The following is a 19,397-nucleotide window of genomic DNA, read 5'->3' as shown; positions in this document are numbered from 1 at the left end:
TAGTGGGGGTAATACACAGACAATGTTAATCATAATCTATGGCTTGAATAAATGTTCATGGATGAAGGAAAGTGTACACATTTCTTTACATTTAGCTGGGGTATGTACAGTGAGCTATATATATATATATATATGTGTGTATATATATATATATATATATATATATATATATATATATATATATATGTGTGTATATATATATATATATATATATATATATATATATATATATATATACACACACACACACCAACACTTCAGCATTAGTGATACCTTTTTTATTTGGACTAACAATTTATGTCATAGAACAAGGTCTCCTCTCTTTCTCATGTCAGCAATGATTAATACAGGAATCTATGGCCCGTAATATAGTGGGTGCGCGCGCCTGTGCGAACGATCGTGCACATGATGCACACTTTGTGTGTACGTTCCGTGCTGCTGCGAGCGACAGGGGACAGGTAAACACTTCAGGGAGCCTCACTTTGAACAACACATACATACATACACACAAAAACACTGGAAAGTGGTGTGGATAAGAACATTGGCAGAGAGGCAGGCAGGATAAAAACAAACAATTGTGATAGTGTGTGAGAAACCCCATATCTGCATTATGTCCTCTTGTTTTGGTGTCAAAGAGTTATCATTCCGAGTTCAAATGTTTTCCGTTCTTGGGTGCGTTTAAACATTCCATTGAGGATTTCGATTTTTAAATAATTTATGGAACGATCTGGTTGTGAGAAATGATGTCCCACCGAAGAGCAGTATCTTCCTTCTTCGTGGTGTTGTATAGAGTGTCTGTGCATATTCATTCTGCCTTGAAGGTTTTGGTTGGTTTCCCCAATGTAGCATCCTTGGTCATATTTGTTACATTGAATCATACATACAACATTCCTGGATGTTCAGCAGTATGATCCCTTAAAATTGAGTGTTCCATGGTTGGGACTAAACCAAAGACTATTGCCAGAACTATTACATCTGCACTAAAAGCCCCACGAGATCATCTGCTACAATACAGGCAGAAAAAACGTACCACACGCATACCACTAGTGGTCACATACAACCATACCCTAGAGGGAATACGAAAAATAATCAAAGATCTGCAACCCATGCAGGATGTGGCATTAAAAGAAATCTTTCCCAAACCTCCCATTCTTGCATTTCGGCAACCACCAAACCTCAAACAGAAAACTTCATAACGAACTTAAAGACACTGATAAAGGCACAAAACCATGCAACAACACACGTTGCAAACTCGTTGAAAATGTCTACAGAAGCGGTAGAACTGGGGGGAACGACCCCCTAGGGGGCAGGAGATTTTTGTAGGGGAAGCGGTGGTTGCAGAGGCCCCGCGCTCTTCACCACGGCATTTAAATTAAACGCCGGGGGATCGTTTGAGGCCTCTGCAACCTATTACTTACCAAGATTCAGACGCCTGCTGACGCTTCGCCATGGCAACGCGCCATGAAATTACACGTGGGGACACGTGACGTCACATGACCCCGTGGCATCATTTGACGCAGGAAACAGAGGTAAGGGGGCGCGAGCACCGTGGGCAGCAGGCAGGGGGGGGGGCGCAGCTGCAAAAGTTTGCGCACCCCTGGTCTACAGACATCCCTTTCTCAACATAGCTTATCTACAACTGTTTTTTTTCCTGCTTTCCTAACCTCTGTTTTAGCCATAGATTCCAATGTTAATCAGTATTGCTGACCTGAAGAAGAGAGGAGAACTCTCGAAAGCTTGTTCTATGACATAAATTGTTAGTCCAAATAAAAAAGGTATCACCTAATACTGATTATATATACTACAGAAATAGCCGTGATGATGAGTACTTCAGTATTAGGTGATACCTTTATTATTTATATATATATATATATATATATATATATATTATTTATATATTATTTATGTATATATACAGAATTTGACTGTATCACTTGGATTACCTGGTATCCACATTTTCCTATCAGTTGTAAAACTTCAGACCCATCCTTGGTTTTCTTTCATATTTATGTTAGCCTTGTGGCAATCCTAAGCATTTTTGATTCCCTTACAGTATTAGCCTTTATCAGCCATTTTGAACTCTCTTGCTGCTATTTTATGCACTTATGCTGGGGGGGGTTGTTTCATGCAAAGAAAGTACATTCATACACTATTTTTAAATGCTGGATTACTAGCTATCAAATGATAAGATTCTGTTCAATTTGCTCTAGCTAGTGGTAGCATATTACATCTACAGACCCTCCAACATTTTTTCCAATAAAAATTTTGAACCCTTTTGCTGCTACTTCTGCTGGGAGGCAGCATAACGTATCCATGGAATAAGATGGGAGTTGTATATTCACCTGATGCAGTGCTCCTAATATTCATAATATTTTTGAGAGTACTAAAGGAACATGCATATAGCAAGAAGATATTATTAAACATATAACACTTTTTTAAAAGTAGGAAATAATGATTCCGAAATTAATTTGAAAAATGATGCTGTTGCCTTTTTTCTAGTAACGCTAGTATTTATCACTTTAAAAAAATGACAATAGGATGTGCACTTTGTTTATTGGAATGCAAGTCTGTTTTTAAAGATGAATTCCCAAATGGTGAACAAGATTTCCTTCCTCTAAGTGAACACCACAAGATGAATGTCTGAAACTACCCCAGGGTGCTATTAGTTTCCGGAATAGGCATTTTTGGGAAATGAAATGTTGGGTTTATTAGATTTATAGCTTCTTTTTATCTTCTCTACTATATGCGACAATGTGTTAAAGTAATTTTTTAGCAAACAGGAGGACACTGGCAAACACCACTATTCCCATTATAGTGCCCGTTTTCTAAAATGATTTTATGTTCATATTTGATGTTATATTTAGTAAAAAAATATGTTAAATGAGCAATACTCCATCTCCTTTTTTTATTTGTATTACCCAATTAATTTTTTTTTTGCCTGATGGGAACTGGAGCGGGTGGGGATGTCCACATGAGCTGAACCACAGTCTCAGTTTTAGAAATCTTTACACAATATGTATGATTTAAAAACTTGAAAGATTCATGTTTTTTAAATGCAGCTCCCCTTCTCCATGGTACTGTAAGTTCTTTGTTAGACTCCTGCAGTTATTTCTGCATATAAACTATTGGCTTCTGAATGTACTGAAGCCTTTTTAGTAATTGACCCCAATATATATTGCACCAGCAGGTCTCATCCACGTCACCTTATTCAAACAACACACCTATGTAATATTTAATGTTTATTAGAGGATCAGTTGAGTTAAAAGATAGAGGAACCTGATATCTCCAGATGTGGTCAATGTTACTGTAACCTGAGGTGAGCTCCAGCGGGACATACACCATGTGCCAGTGGGAGAAGCAGCCATTGTTTTGAATCCGCTGCACGTGAGAAGAGGGTGAGGATATTGCACCATTTCCATCGCGGGAGCGAGCTATTGATTGCCATAATGTTGGCTACATCTGTATACAGGCCAGAGCAATAAACAATAAACTCCATTATGGTAGGAATAAGCATGTCATGGAAACATAATAACATAGCATTTGATGGCTGTACATATCCTTGCATGCACCATCTCATTAGTCCTTTCTTGCACAATCTCCAATTTATTTGCATCCTTTCGGAGATATGGTATCCAGAATTGAACACAGTTCTCTAGGTGAGGTCATAAAGTGGCATAACCACGCCTCACTTTCTGCTGCCAATACCTGATATCCTGTTTGCTTTCTGCATTGCTTTTGAGATTGTTTGCCTACTTTTAAGTCTACCGAAACCATGACTTCAAGATCCCTTTTCTCTGTAGTAGTTGACATTATAACCTGTATTCTGCTTTTGGATTTTTGTAACCAAAGTGCATTATTTTGCCATTTTTGGTATGAAATTCTAGGTGCCACAATCTTGATCATTCCTCCAATCTACCAAAATCATTAGTCATTTTGTTTACTCCATCTGGAGTGTCATCTTTGGTGCATATTTTTGTGCAATAAGGCCTACTTTTCTTTCCAAACAAACCTCAACAAGACTGTTCCCTACTGTTTATTGTCTTACTATTCCTCCTTTTGTTTTGCTTGTTTCACTTATATACCTACAGTACGTAGCCAGGACTGGTTTTCTTGGCTACCAGTCTGCCCCCTCCTGGTAAGATCAGGCCTGCCAGGAGTGAGCATGGGTTTACCCTACTCACAGCAGCTTTAGTGTGTCACAGGGAAGGCGGTGCGACCAGGCCTGTGTGTGTCCAATCAGGGACTCAAACCTGGTTCCTGCTTTTCTTGTACTTAAGGGGCTGCACTACCAAAGTTAGCAGTTGTCTCTACCCTTGAGAGAGACAGGTTCTCACCCAGAAGTGTGGATTGGCTGTGCACTTACTGCCTTCTCCCCTTGGGGAGTTAGGAATGAGACCATACCTTTGGCTCTAATAGGGAGTCAGGGAAGAGCAAGGACTGCTGTGGGGGGCCCTGAACCCGCAGTGGCGGTCCAGGGTACATCCTGAGGGTGAAGCCCCAAGAACTGCTGTAACCACTGTGTGAGCTGTGTATGCTGACCATCTGCAGTGTGTACAATAAAGTGTGATCCTGTTATAATATACTTTCCTGTCTGAGACTGCAATCTATCAGGGGGAGAGGAAGTAAGATCTCCTGTGGGGATTGTCTCCACATCCCTGCGACCTGCAAGCGATGGAGGTGCTGTAACTGTGAGTACGAATCAGTTAGTACCCCAGAAGCCTGTTCTGTTCTCCCCTACAACAACGCGGGAGACTCAGATCTACTGTGAGCCAGAAGGTATGCACCACACCAGACTGTGTAGTAGTGAATTCTCTGGGGGGGGGGGGACATGTGTTACACCTAATACAGGTTTTGTCCCATTTCTTTACTGACTGAGCTATTTTCTCCTCTACTTGGGTCTTTGCCAACAATAACCTTCCATGAGCACGCTGTTAACATAATATGAAATACCTGTTTTCTGAAGAGGTAAAACTATTAATAGTAGAGGCCCCTTTAGCATACTGTATTAGATTAATGTTTGTTTGGTGCACCAAGATAATATCTGTTTAGTAATTTAAATGTCTTTGGAACAGTGGGGCCCTAGATGAGTAGTCTAGGTGAGTGATTATTGTAATCCCAAAAGAATAGTAACTCCCTTTATAACATGACAGTTTTGATGTAGTCTCTGATCTTTGAATGTGCTCTAACAACCAACAAATCCTTTTATAATCTCCCTCTCTACAGCTGTCTGCTACAACTATCAGTGGTGCAATTGGCTTAGTTCCAAGTTTCTGTGCACCGAGCCTGGATACTTGGCTCAGTTCCAATATGATTTCTCAGGTAGAACTTGTGTTCAGTTTCTGAATATAGACTCCTAATAGGTTCAGAAAACTGAGAGAATTCGTGAATAAGTAACTGTATTCGCAGTAACACTCCGTTTCTTTCCTTAGACACAATAACTGCTAGTTCACAGAGGGAGAATATCTCTGGTAGTAGCTTGAGGTCAATCAGAAGCAAATAAGCAGGATGCAGTTGCAGGTTTTCTCTTGGTCATTTACAATCCTGCTCTCTCTCTAGGGTTGGCAGACTGTTCTCCTGCAAGTACAGTACTTCAGAGAAGAAGTACTTCAGAGATGCTGCCTCTCCATTGTCGCATGCTTAAAAGAGATGAGACAGTGTTGTTCTTGTCATCTACTGGTATATATCTTCTGTAGGGATGATAAACTTCACAAAGTCTATTTCTCAGCTCATCCCAGCTGATACTGGAAAAACTTCCTCCTCAGTGATCTGAGGAGACATCATGAAATAGAGGTATTTTGCCAGTAATGCAGTGCAGGTATTTTTCCTCTTCAGTTTTCCTCCATGATCATGTCCTATGCTCTTAGGAACGAAGAATGCAACATGCACCTAGAATAACTATCCTAATAAATAGGCACTATATCATGAGCCCCCAGAAGTGCCAAACCTGCACTCAAGGGGTTAAGATTCATTCTTCTGTGTCAAATGTTTGATTTCCATAAAATATCGCAAATTTCTCCTTGGTAATCTATCCAAAATTCTGTAGCTACAGTACTGTGGAATCATTTCACTTGCACCCAGAACACTCCCTCATCTCCACTTACATCCCTCTCCTGGCTTCCCATCAAGTTCCAGGTCACCTACCTTACAAAGTTTACCTTATTACATTCAATGCTTTCCACTCATCCATTCCTTCCTATATATCAGTTTTGAATTCTCACTATGCCTCTGTGTGTTTGCTTCACTCTGCTCATAACTGTTTCCTTTCCGCCCATTCTAGCACTACTACTCTCTCTTGCCCTAAATTTACCCTCACTGCCCCTTACCTGTGGAACTCCCTAACACAGCACATGACTAGCAACTTCTCTCCCCACCTGTAAGTAAATGCTGAAATCATACTTTCTGAATGAAACATTTAAATAGCATGGAATCAAGGCTTCTGCCTCACACTCACCATCACACTTTCAAACATTATATTCAAGCATGTCATGTAATTACAGTAAGGACTTATTCTATACAGAATCCGCCCGACCGATCAGTATTTAGCCGCCATTCTCCATTGATTGTCTGCTTCAGTGGATATAGAATAAGCCCCATAGTCATTCACTTGCTGTCTCCTAACATATCAATTAGATTGTAAGATCGTTGGGGCAGGGAGTTCCTCTCCTATTGTCTGATGAACTTATTGTATCATAATTCCCTGTATTGTACGGTTTCTTACAATGTACATGTTGTATATTTATATATACTATATAGAGCAATTGGCACTCCGAAAGGCTATATACACATTGGAGGTAAGGACTGAAAAAAGAAATCACAGGTGCATAAGGTAATGATTAGATACTATATACACATTGGAGGTAAAGACTGAAAAAAGGCTATAGTAAAGGTTGGGGCTCATCCCATAAGTATAGCATAAGTAATGTACCTGGATTGGGATCAGGCAGAAAGGAGACAGCACACAACCAAGAGATATCCAAAAGAGTGTATTGTGGCGAGTGGCACACACAGCCAACGTTTCGGTCCTCACAGAGAGACTTTTCTCAAGGTAGTGCACAGACAGAGTGATAGTGACACATTTATTACTACACCCAGATGTAACCCATTACCTATTCAACAATTATTCAATTGACTGAATCAATTAAAAGTTCATAAAACCCACAAATTTGGCAGCTACTGTGCATCTAGTAATCATCTAGTGGCCATTTTGAGCTAATTCGTCAACAATGTGAAGTCATGTGTTTCAACTCTGGGTCTTTATAATGACCTGATTAAAATTAAAAAGAGAGAGGTGGACTTCTACCTACATGGTGTGACTCTCTCACGCTATCACGAAGAAAAGCTTTAACACGCGGCTTTAGAATAAAAAAGCAGCCCACCATCGAGAGGAACGATACACAGTTCTGTAAAAAGGGGATTGGGATTCTGAACAAGTGCTCCTTTGATCTGAAAAAGTGATTAAAAGCACTAATAGGTGTAGAAAAGTGTGCATATATTAAAAAACTAATAACTAATATAGGTGATGCTGCCTTTAGTGAGGTGGAGATCTCGCAAATCCACAAATAATACTAGCAAGGATAGGGGGACACTTAGGCACATAGAAATGAAATGGATATTTGTGGTGTACCAAGTTTTCTGAATGAACAAAAGAACCAGGTACTGTATATATAAAACACAGAATTTTAATTAAAAGAAAAAACTAAAAAACACTGAATAAATTCCAATAAGGAATATAATGTTCCTGTGACTACTTAAACTAAGACCCGCAACAAAGCATGCATAAGTCCTCGGCCATGTTATCTGCTTGCGTGCTGATGCGCGCTGAGGCTCAGGGAAAGCGGGTGCTTTCCCTGGCCTTGCGGTTGCTTGCCCTGCGTGCCGTCAGGGGGCGGGTCGGGGGTGGGCCGGGGGCGGGCCAGTTACGTCAGGGAGCTGGTTCGCCCTCATTGGGCGAACCGCTCATGTGACCGGCCCTGCGCTCCGGCAAGCGCTTGATTTTTAAAATTACCTAAGACCTACGCTTCCGCGCGCTTGCGGAAGCGTAGGCGAGCCCCTACTAAAGCCGCTCTAATTGCGGCTGTAAGGGCTCAGTGGCAAGCATGAGCGAGCGTCAGCAAGCTTCAGCACGCAAGCAGGTAACATGGCCGAGGCCTAATACAGTAAAGAATGACTCAGATAGAACTTTGGTCTTGCGTAATAAGGACCCCTTGCAATGTTGCAGCTACAAGCCTCTGATCCCACCAGAAAAAATGAAATTAACACACAACAGTGGAAATATCCAGTTTATGTGTAGGGCAGGCAGGGCACTAAGTTCCTTGCTGGTCTTGTTCCTGAGGAAGCCACCTATAGAGAAACGTGTAGGCGGAACACCTGTGACTGAACTGACCCGTGAGCATCCATACTGCATCCACTAATCAGCTTTTGGTGCCAAAACTGTTCACAGAGGAAGAGAGAGTGGAGACTATCGGTCAGGTGACATCCCGTTTGCACGGATTACAGCCATTCCTTAAAGATACCTTTACGTGCCTTTATCCATCTCACGTTTGTGAGTATTCTGTGTATACAATCGAGTTAGCAGCAATTTTCACGCCATTGACTTTACAATATTGCACGATAAGCACTTGTTTTTGTTTCCACATGGCATGCGCTTCCTGATGACCCCATTTTCCACTTGCCACGAGGATTGAGGAAGCAATCCTACACCAGGTTACAGCTGCAGCCGACACATGTGTTTGTATAAGTATCACCACCATTATTAATATTATTAATATGTGTATTGATTTTTTTCACTGTTAAGTATCACTTTGATGTATAGAGCGCCACAATTGGTTAAATCCCTTTCACATACACAGAGGAAGACAAGCCTCTGATCCCACCAGAAAAAATTAAATTAACACACAACAATGGAAATATCCAGTTTATGTGTAGGGCAGGCAGGGCACTAAGTTCCTTGCTGGTCTTGTTCCTGAGGAAGCCACCTATAGAGAAATGCATAGGCGGAACACCTGTGACTGAACCGACCCGTGAGCATCCATACTGCATCCACTAATCAGCTTTTGGTGCCACAACTGTTCACAGAGGAAGAGACGCCTGCGGTGTATCGGCGCTACGAGTAAGAGACCGGGAGGATCCCTGGCGAACCTTAGCGTGGTGCATGAAAAAGACCAACAAGGAATGATGTGCCTCGTCTGCCCTACACACAAACTGCAGGAGGAAGCCATATTTCTCCAGCTACAGAGCCCAAAGAGCAGTGTTGGAAGTAAAATTCAATTGCAGACGGAGAGAGACTGATAGAGATACGAGGAACTAGTGGCAGCTGTGGGAAACCATTAGGTTGTGAGTATATTATAACTTCAATGCCGAGGAAAATCAGGTAACCTGTCACAGAGCATTATTACACCAGGAAAACTTGCAGCTATAACGAGCAGAGTCCTCTGTAAAATCAGACTAGATCCAACAGAGGAGGTTGGTGTATTCACTGCAGTAAATTTGTGAAGAAACATCTGTGCATACATTGGTACCAACGGCAGTACTCACACACCATCCCTAAGCAGTGAATTATTGTCTAACTGTGTTGTCACACATTCTCTCTACATCAGCTAATCTGTAATCTCCACTGCTACAACATTCACGCAACTTCCATCAGCAAATGGGACTTTATACTTTTGTGTAACGGACCTTAAGAGGTTAATAAACATGGAACTTCTAACTACCGAATTCCAGCTTTTGTGAGCACATACAGTACAGTACATCCCATAAGGACTATAATCCTTTTTCTTTCACCACTGGAGGACATTTCATAAAGGGGTTACAGTGCAGTCCAAAGTTTTTTGGATTTTCCCACTGTTGTGTGTTTATTGAATTTTCTTCTGGTGGGATCAGAAGCTTGTAGCTGCAACATTGCAAGGGGTCCTTATTACACAAGACCAAAGTTCTATCGGAGTCATTCTTTACTGTATTATGCATGCTTTATTGCGGGTCTTAGTTTAAGTAGTCACAGGAACATTATATTCCTTATTGGAATTTATTCAGTGTTTTTTAGTTTTTTCTTTTAATAAAATTCTGTGTTTTATATATACCTGGTTCTTTTGCTCATTCAAGAAACTTGGTACACCACACATATTCATTTAATTTCTATGCGTCTAAGTGTCCCCCTATCCTTGCTCTTTTGATCTGACCATCCTGATCATTGAACAATCCAGCAAGGAGATCACCAGGATCAAAAAGGAGATCAAGGTAAGTAAGGACAAACACTGGCTGCAGACACCTGCACAGATTGGACTGATAAAATACAAACAACGATTGATTGATACCACAACAGCCTAATTCAATATAAAAAGATAAGTTGAAACAAGTCACCATGGACTACAAGGACCGGAGGGTATACCGATGGATCCTGGGCCTGGGAGACATGGCCACCTCAAAAGCAGGACAAAGAAGACGGGCTGCAACCACTGGCGTGGGTTACAACACGAGTGACACTGACCTTTCAGATGTCCCAGAAGGCGGCACAGCGTAGTCTTTTTTAGTACCTGGCAGCGGCACACACCCCAAACCCCTGACCCCCGACTCAGACATCGGCAAATGATCAGGGAGGGGGAAATCTAAGATATTGAGAACGGGAAGCAAAGAGAGGAAGGGGACGCCCAAAGAAACAGTAATTTTCAATATTTCCACACATGCGCTGACAGCGGCAGAAAAAGGTGTGCTACAGAAGGGTCTATCTTATGTTCCCACACATAAGCAAAACCCATTCGATTGGGAAGTGGACATGTACAAATTAAACCAGCAGCTGCAACTAAAGAACTTCTTTAGTAGAACTCGAGAGGCATCAGATACCACCGACGTGTCTAAGAGTGGAATCAATAAGTTTAAATCCAAGAACACCTTTGATCCTCAGACTGTCAACCACAACATCTCCACTTTCATGTGCCTGCTTGACAATGAAACAAAGCACCGGATCAGTCATTATAAAACACGTTTTACTAACCTCTCACGAGATGAACAGCGAGCCCTTAAAACATTACAAAACAAGAATGACATTATCATCAGGGCTGTGGACAAAGATGGTGGTTTTGTTGTTATTGCATATACCTACTATAGGGACAGAATCTTGCAAAAATTAAGTAATGCCAGCCAGTATAAACAACTACCATCAGACCCTACAGTCCTTTTTAAGAAAGAGATAGACTCCATTATCCAATTGGGAACGAACAACCACTGCATTACGGAGGAGACTGGTAAATTCCTCACACAGACACACCCAATCATGTCAGTGTAATACACACTCCCAAAAATCCATAAATCGACTACAGCACTGCCCTGGAGACCAATTATATTGGCTTGGGGCTCACTGTGCCACCCGATTTCACAATACGTGGATTTCTATCTCCAACCGATGGTGACACGGATGGTGTCATATGTGAAAGACTCTACGAACTTCATTAACAGATTGGATGCTCTCACGATCAAAACAGCGGACATGATCCTAGTCACTCTAGATGTTGCCAGCCTCTATACCAGGCCTGCACAACTCGTAAAGTGAGAAGGGCCGAACTGCTCCAAGGGAAAAAAAATTGGGCCGCACGGGTAAAATCATCATCATCATCATCATCATCATCATCATCTCTCCTCCAGCACCTCATCATCATCATCATCATCATCATCATCATCCTCATATCTCCCCTAGCACCCCTCATCATCATCCTCATATCTCCCCCAGATCCCCTCACTATCAACCCTTGCGATACTCCCCATCTATCTCTCATACCCCCATCTCCCCCCCTCACCCACACACATAATACTCCCCCTCCACATCAAACACACAATACCTCCTGCACAGCACACACATCACCCCCCCCTGCACCTCACATCCCTCTCACCCCTGCACCTCACATCCATCTCCCTCCTTGCACCTCACATCGCTCTCCCCCCTTGCACATCACATCACTCTCCCCCCTTGCACCTCACATCACTCTCCCCCCTTGCACCTCACCTCACTCTCCCCACTTGCACCTCACATCACCCACACTTGTACCTCAAATCACCCCCCATGCACCTCAAATCACCCCCCATGCACCTCCAATGACCCCCCCTGCACCTCAAATCACCCCCCTTGAACCTCAAATCACCCCCATGCACCTCAAATCACCCTCTTGCATCTCCAATGACACCCCTGTACCTCCAATCACCCCCTGCACCTCCCATCACCCATCACCCTCTACTCGCCGAACAAAAAATCTACTCGCAACCTAGCCCCGCCCCTAGCCCCTAGTTTTTAAAAAATATAAATGAATAAATTCCTAGTAAGTACAACATTCGTTTTTGAGATTAGTTTATTTATTGTATTACATTATACTACAATTAGTCCTTGTTACGTGTGTGTGTGTGTGTGTGTGTGTGTGTGTGTGTGTGTGTGTGTGTGTGTGTGTGTGTGTGTGTGTGTGTGTGTGTGTGTGTGTGTGTGTGTGTGTAAATGTCGGATTTAGAAAAAAAAGTCAGATGTGAATGACTAGTTTCCTGAACCCCATAACCAGTGTCTGGACGCCCCCGCGTCACAATATCTAAAGCAGCAATCCTGCCTGGGATCTTACCTGATCCGCAGTCCCTCAATGTCCAGGTACCCTCATTCCGGCAATGTTATACATTGGAGGGGAGGTGTTTCTTACCTGTCTTCTGGGTTAGGGGGGATTCCGATGTCTTCCGTGTGAAGCTCGAGAGTTAGATCTGGAAGAAAGCAGTATAGGTTATTTCGGTGTAGGTATAGGGCAGTTAATATATACTGCTGCGCCCGCCTTTAACCTCCTACTTGCCCGCATTTATCCGGGCGATATCTCCGTTTCTAGCGGAGTTTCCTGCGTGGCGGCCACATTCATCAGATAGGCGCTAATGGCGCTTATCATTGAAAGCGCCCGCGGCGCGGGAAAAAAAAAACACCCCGCGCACCGCCGCGTTTTAAAAAAACCCACAGAGAAAGCCGCAGGAGGCTAAAGGCGGCCGCCACTGTATCGGGTAAATAAGAGATCCAGAGTGTGAGAGAGAGAGAGTGTGGGTGAGAGATACAGAGACAGAGAGACACAGAGAGAGAGACACACACAGAGAGAGAGAGACAAAGAGAGAGAGACACACACAGAGAGAGAGAGAGACACAGAGAGAGAGACACACACAGAGAGAGACAGAGAGAGGGAGAGAGACACAGAGAGAGAGAGAGAGAGAGACAGAGAGAGAGACACAGAGAGAGAGAGAGAGACACAGAGAGAGAGACACAGAGCGAGAGACATGGAGAGAGAGACACGGAGAGAGAGAGACACAGAGACACAGAGAGAGAGAATGACAGAGAGAATGACAGAGAGAATGACAGAGAGAATGACAGAGAGAATGACAGAGAGAATGACAGAGAGAATGACAGAGACACAGAGACACAGAGAGAGAGTGTGACAGGGAAAGGGTGAGGGCGACAGGGAAAGGGGTAGGGCGGCACAGGGAGAGGGTGACACAGGGAGAGGGTGAGGTTGACACAGGGAGAGGGTGACAGACACACACACACACAGACACACACACTCACTCACAGACACACTCAGTCACAGACACACACACACTCATAGACACACACACTCACTCACAGACACACACACGGACCTTAGTCCGCGCAGACTGATCCGGAGTGCGCAGTTCGTAGTCGTACATCACAGGGTCAGGATTGGAGAAGGCAGCATCGTCGTTATTGAAGCCAAAGTCGGGGTAGGAGAAGACAGGACAATCGATGGCCGAAGCAGGGTCAGGATAGAAGACATCCGGGTGGTCGTAGTCGTAGCAAGGAATCGGCAACAGGCAGACAGGAGTTCCCTGCTTCAGCTTAGGAGCGTGAGTGCGGGAGTGCCTCTGCGCGAGGAGCGGCCTCGGCCCATGATGCCGGTCTCAGCAGGGGGAGACAGCAGGCTGGCCGAAGTACACCGCAGGGCAGCGTCGGGGAAACCAAAGATTCAGCGCAGAAGTCCAAGGCAGGCCACTGCATAGAGATAGCAGCAGGCCGCAGGAAACTAGGGATAGCCACTGCTAGGAGTGAATGCAGCAGGTACCAGGACATAGGGGTAACCATTGCTAGGAATGAATGCAGCAGGTACCAGTGCTGGCAACAACGCTTCAGCACAGGAGACAGGAACAGGCCTCTGGATACTCAGGAACTTGGAAGGTAAGAACGCTAGGAGAGAGGCCTGGGGCGGTTTGTGGCAGAGACAGTAACGTCCCAGGTAGGAGTTATGCTCGGCACTGGTTCAGTGCCAACGCCCAGGATATAAAGTGCGGAGATCCAATCACAGGAGGAGGGAGTGTGAGTATTCCTCCAATGCTGAAGCACAGGGCAGAAGCTGGAATGAGAAGCAGCACATGTGCCATAGATTGCCAGAGGAAGCTTGCAACTGCATAGGTCTGCAAGGCTATAGTCAAAGCCAGTAGTGGATTCCTTACAGTACCCCCCTCTTCAGGTGTGACCTCCGGACGAAAAGGAACCATCACAGATTTGGGGGACATGGAATTGTTCCTAAACCTCCTTAGGCGAGAGGTGGCGTTGAAAGCCCATAGTTTGTTGGGATTCCTTACAGTACCCCCACCACTGGGTGAGAAGCCTGGGTGGACAGGACCATTCATAGGTCTGGGAGACATTGAGTTGTTCCTGAAGTGTCTCCGGCGAGAATTAGGTCCACAATCCAGGTGTACATTGGCGAGTGCCATAAAAGACAGCGGTGGCACTGCAGTTCTTGGTACATGGACAATGGGACCTGAGGGCTCTGGAATAGGAACATCAGAAGGGCAGTAGCCAGGTGTCCGGTGCATAGTAATAGTCCAAGAGTACGGGACACAGGACACAGATTGTCGGACAAAAATGGCAGAGGGACCTTCAGAGAAGGCAATGTCTTTGGTGAAATCAGCACGGAGGAAGTTGCGAGAGTCTTTAGCTTCCAAGGAATTCCGTGTGATGGTTAGCGAGGGAATGGGGCGGGAGTGTTCACTACACACTATTGCAGCGGTACTTTTGATACAAAGCAGGGTTGCTATCCCAAGCAATTTGCGAGAGTCTGTAGCAGTGTGTATGCAACTCATGGTACTGGCAGTTGAAGGATCCGCTTCCTTTGGTTTGTGATCTTTAGAGAGAATCAACTCCGAAATTGTGGCCTTGGCGAAGGACATAATAAGCATGTCTCTACCCATAGTGGAACCATAGAGAACAGGGACGGACGCTTCAGGAAAAGCGACGAGGTCCAGTAAGGGTGTCTTCGTCTTAGAGAAAGGCCAAATGCCATCCAGAAAGGGCACTTTAGGCACCGCACAGAGACCTGCGAGTAAGGAGTCTGTTTGAAAGGTGAGAAAACAGATTTTATCCAAAAAAAGAGGCAGGCGGTTAAGCGGTGCATCAGCCTTAGGAATAATAGTCTTGAGGTTAATGCTGGGTACCTCCAACACAGAGAAAGAAAACAGAGAACTAGAGCTTGGCTTAGGAGTGGAGGTCCCAGGTACCCAGGTCTCGCATGATACTATGGGAGAAGCAATGCTAAATATTACTGTTTTAAACATAGGGTTCTTAACATCGGTAGCTCCAGGCACCTTCTTGAGAGGTAACCCTAGTTTTGGGACAAGACAGTCAATAGCAAGTACCCAAAGTATTGTGGAAGACACAGGGAGATATAAGTCCATCTTCAAGACGGGGTCTTTTGAAAAAAGGGACACAGCGGGTATTACTGAAAGTTCCAAATGCGATGCCCCTGAGTTCGTGGTAGTAGACATAAAGCCAGTAGTGGATACCCTGAATACTGTGGGTGAATCAGCGTGAAACAGTAATATTAAAGGAGTGGGCATCCCAGACTTAAAGTCATTTTTAATTATCCCGAAGGCTGTGGCATGATCAGTGAAAGAAACTGGGGTAGACTCTCCAATATAAACAAGGGACATCTTGCTGGTCACTGAAGTGGGTGATTGAGAACCAGCAGGAACTGAACTAGCTACTGTAATGAAATCAGATAGCATTGCGCTTGTTTCAGAATTCGATCCCTGAGAATCCCTAGTGAGGGCATCAGACTCTATGGGAAACTCAGTGACGGGGTCTTGGAACCAATTAAAGGAATTGCAGGTATCACAGACTTAATAGGAGAAATACCTTGCAAAACAGAAATTTTAGTAAAGGCAATAGGCATAACAGATAGGAAAAACAGAAGTAAGCTAGAGAAGGTTGCTTCTACAACAGAAGATTTGGCAGCGGCAAAGCTTAACTCAGCGGCTGCTGGAGAACTTTTAGCTACAGTGAGAAGGGACTGTAGGTTTACAAAATCAGGAATAAGGGAAGTTTCAAACTTGAAAAGCTGATCCTCCAAATAGGAGGGCCCTGAGTGTAATTGTACTAGTGGAGCAACAGCAGATACGCTGATCTCAGAAGGGGTCACATGGAAAGGGACATAATATGTACTGTTCGCTTTAAACCCTAGGATTTGAGAAGAGGAGAACACAGACAGTGCAACTGTGCTGGTCTCTGATGTGGGTATTTGGGAAAGAGTGTCTGGGACATCAGAAACGACAACAGATTCCACGAAAAGGGGTCTATGCTCAGAAGCAGGGGTCTCAGCTCTCTGAGTGACAAACGGGGTCAGCGAAATACCTAGGAGTAGGGATTCTGCAAACAGGTTTAGAGAAACAAACGGCTCCAGAATACTTTTAACTGGAGCCAGTATTATTGCCGAATGTTCAGGGGCAGAGCCCGAGAATTTTAGCCGAGTCATGGGACATAAGGGGTTCATCCTCTGAGGCTAAGGAGGTGTCCTTGACTGACGGACTACAAGGATTTACCAAGGGAGGTTCATAGGGCTGACCTGTAGGGGTTAACATAGGAAAAACCTCAAGGGTTAAATTACTCTGTACCTGAGAATCAGAGAAATAGAAGCTAGTCTCCAAGAGTGGGGTCATAGGGGGTTCTGCCTCTTGCCCTAGGGACCTAACATTAGACTGCGGAATACTAGGGTTAGCAGTAGGGACCTCACAGAGCAGACTAGCAGGGGTTAAAACAGAAAAAAACCTCGGGAACAGAGCTTAGAATTTTTGGGTTAGAAAAAGAGGGCAAACAGGATTCATTCTCTGGTGCTAGAGAAGACACACTGACCTGGGGAATGCATGGATTTACAGTGGGGGACTCATAGGCCTGACTAGCAGGGGTTAAGACCGGAATAACCTCGGGGACAGAATTTAGGGAGGTTAACTCAGGATTAGGGAGCGTGGCAGCTTCTTCCTTAGCGGGCAGCGACAGAGAGATGGTTTGGCCATTCTTAGGAGAGGGAGGTACCCCCACAGGTTTAGCAACAGGACTGGCAGCATAGGGGATCTGCCAAGCAGCAGCGTAGCTGGCAAGGAGGGGGTCCTGTTCTTTTATGCAAATGTCAAGTGTTAAGGAAAGTACATGGAGTGTATCTTGAGACTGAGCCAACATGAGGAGGGCGCCCTGTTGTACTAGATGAATGTCCAGTGATGAGGCCAGGGCATAGAGTGCCTCTTGGGCGTCGGCCAGTTCCATAGGGTACACGTTATCCCAGGTTAAAGGGGAATCAGGGGAGCGAATACAATCGGCTAGAGACTGTTTTAAGTTCTGGATGCAGCAAGCCTTAATAAAGAGATCACAACGGCATTGTCTTTGCAAAGGGGTTAAACCTTCATACGTAAACAGGTCTTCAATCAGGGCTAATATTTCACACAGATACTGGCCTTCATAGTGGGACTGGTACGCAGGCCGGGACATAACTTCAGTTGGAAAATTGCCAACCCCCGCCACGGCGCGGTCCGGTTTTTGTTGGCTGAGCATACTGTTACGCCGATGCTCGCCATAAACCGGGACCGCACCGCGGGGCTGAGGTGGGGTTAAATAATCAATGACCTTAGTCCGCGCAGACTGATCCGGAGTGCGCAGTTCGTAGTTGTACATCGCAGGGTCAGGATTGGAGAAGGCAGCATCGTCGTTATTGAACCCAAAGTCGGGGTAGGAGAAGACAGGACAATCGATGGCCGAAGCAGGGTCAGGATAGAAGACATCCGGGTGGTCGTAGTCGTAGCAAGGAATCGGCAACAGGCAGAGATGAGTTCCCTGCTTCAGCTTAGGAGCGTGAGCGCGGGAGTGGCCTCTGCGCGAGGAGCGGCCTCGGCCCATGACGCCGGTCTCAGCAGGGGGAGACAGCAGGCTGGCCGAAGTACACCACAGGGCAGCGACGGGGAAACCAACGCTTCAGCGCAGAAGTCCAAGGCAGGCCACTGCATAGAGATAGCAGCAGGCCGCAGGAAACTAGGGGTAGCCACTGCTAGGAGTGAATGCAGCAGGTACCAGGAAATAGGGGTAACCACTGCTTGGAGTGAATGCAGCAGCTACCAGTGCTGGCAACAACGCTTCAGCACAGGAGACAGGAACAGGCCTCTGGATACTCAGGAACTTGGAAGGTAAGAACGCTAGGAGAGAGGCCTGGAGCGGTTTGTGGCAGAGACAGTAACGTCCCAGGTAGGAGTTATGCTCGGCACTGGTTCAGTGCCAAAGGGCAGAGATCCAATCACAGGAGGAGGGTGTGTGAGTATTCCTCCTATGCTGAAGCACAGGGCAGAAGCTGCAATGAGAAGCAGCATATGTGCCTTAGATTGCCAGAGGAAGCTTGCATAGGTCTGCAAGGCTATAGTCAAAGCCAGTAGTGGATTCCTTACACAGACACACACACTCACTCACAGACACACACACTCACTCACAGGCACACAGACACACACACGCACACACAGACACACACACACACACACACACACACACTCGCGGGATGTTGCACACGAGTCAGGCACTGAGGTTTTGATCTCCCCGGGGTCCCCATTGTAATTACCTGTTCAGGGCTCTCCTCTCTCCACTTGTCCTCCTCGGCAGCACTTCCACCTGCCTGTGTGACGCGAGGGTGACACAGGGAGAGGGTGACACAGGGAGAGGGTGACACAGGGAGAGGGTGACACAGGGAGAGGGTGACAGGGAGGGGGTGACAGGGAGAGGGTGACAGGGAGAGGGTGACAGGGAGACAGACACACAGACTCACTCACAGACACACTCACAGACACACACACACACACACTCACAGACACACAAACATACACACACACAGACACTCACAGACACACACACTCACTCACTCACAGACACACCCACTCATATACACACACACTAACAGACACACTCACTCACAGACACACACACTCACAGACACAAACACTCACAGACACAGACACACACAAACACACACAATCAGACACACACACACACTCACAGACACACACACTCACAGACATACACACACACTCACTCACTCACAGCCACAAACTCACTCACAGACACACACACTCACAGACAT

General features: G+C 45.2%; 1 protein-coding gene across 2 annotated transcripts in view; it reads right to left on the bottom strand.

The window, feature by feature from the left end:
- The window catches only part of ANGPT1 (angiopoietin 1), a 375,883-nt gene that overhangs the window by 149,611 nt on the left and 206,875 nt on the right, over positions 1-19,397 (bottom strand). The window lies entirely within an intron of this gene.

The sequence above is a fragment of the Ascaphus truei genome, chromosome 2 (genome assembly GCF_040206685.1).
Source record: "Ascaphus truei isolate aAscTru1 chromosome 2, aAscTru1.hap1, whole genome shotgun sequence".
NCBI lineage: Eukaryota > Metazoa > Chordata > Amphibia > Anura > Ascaphidae > Ascaphus > Ascaphus truei.
This window is presented reverse-complemented; position numbering and strand designations above follow the sequence as displayed.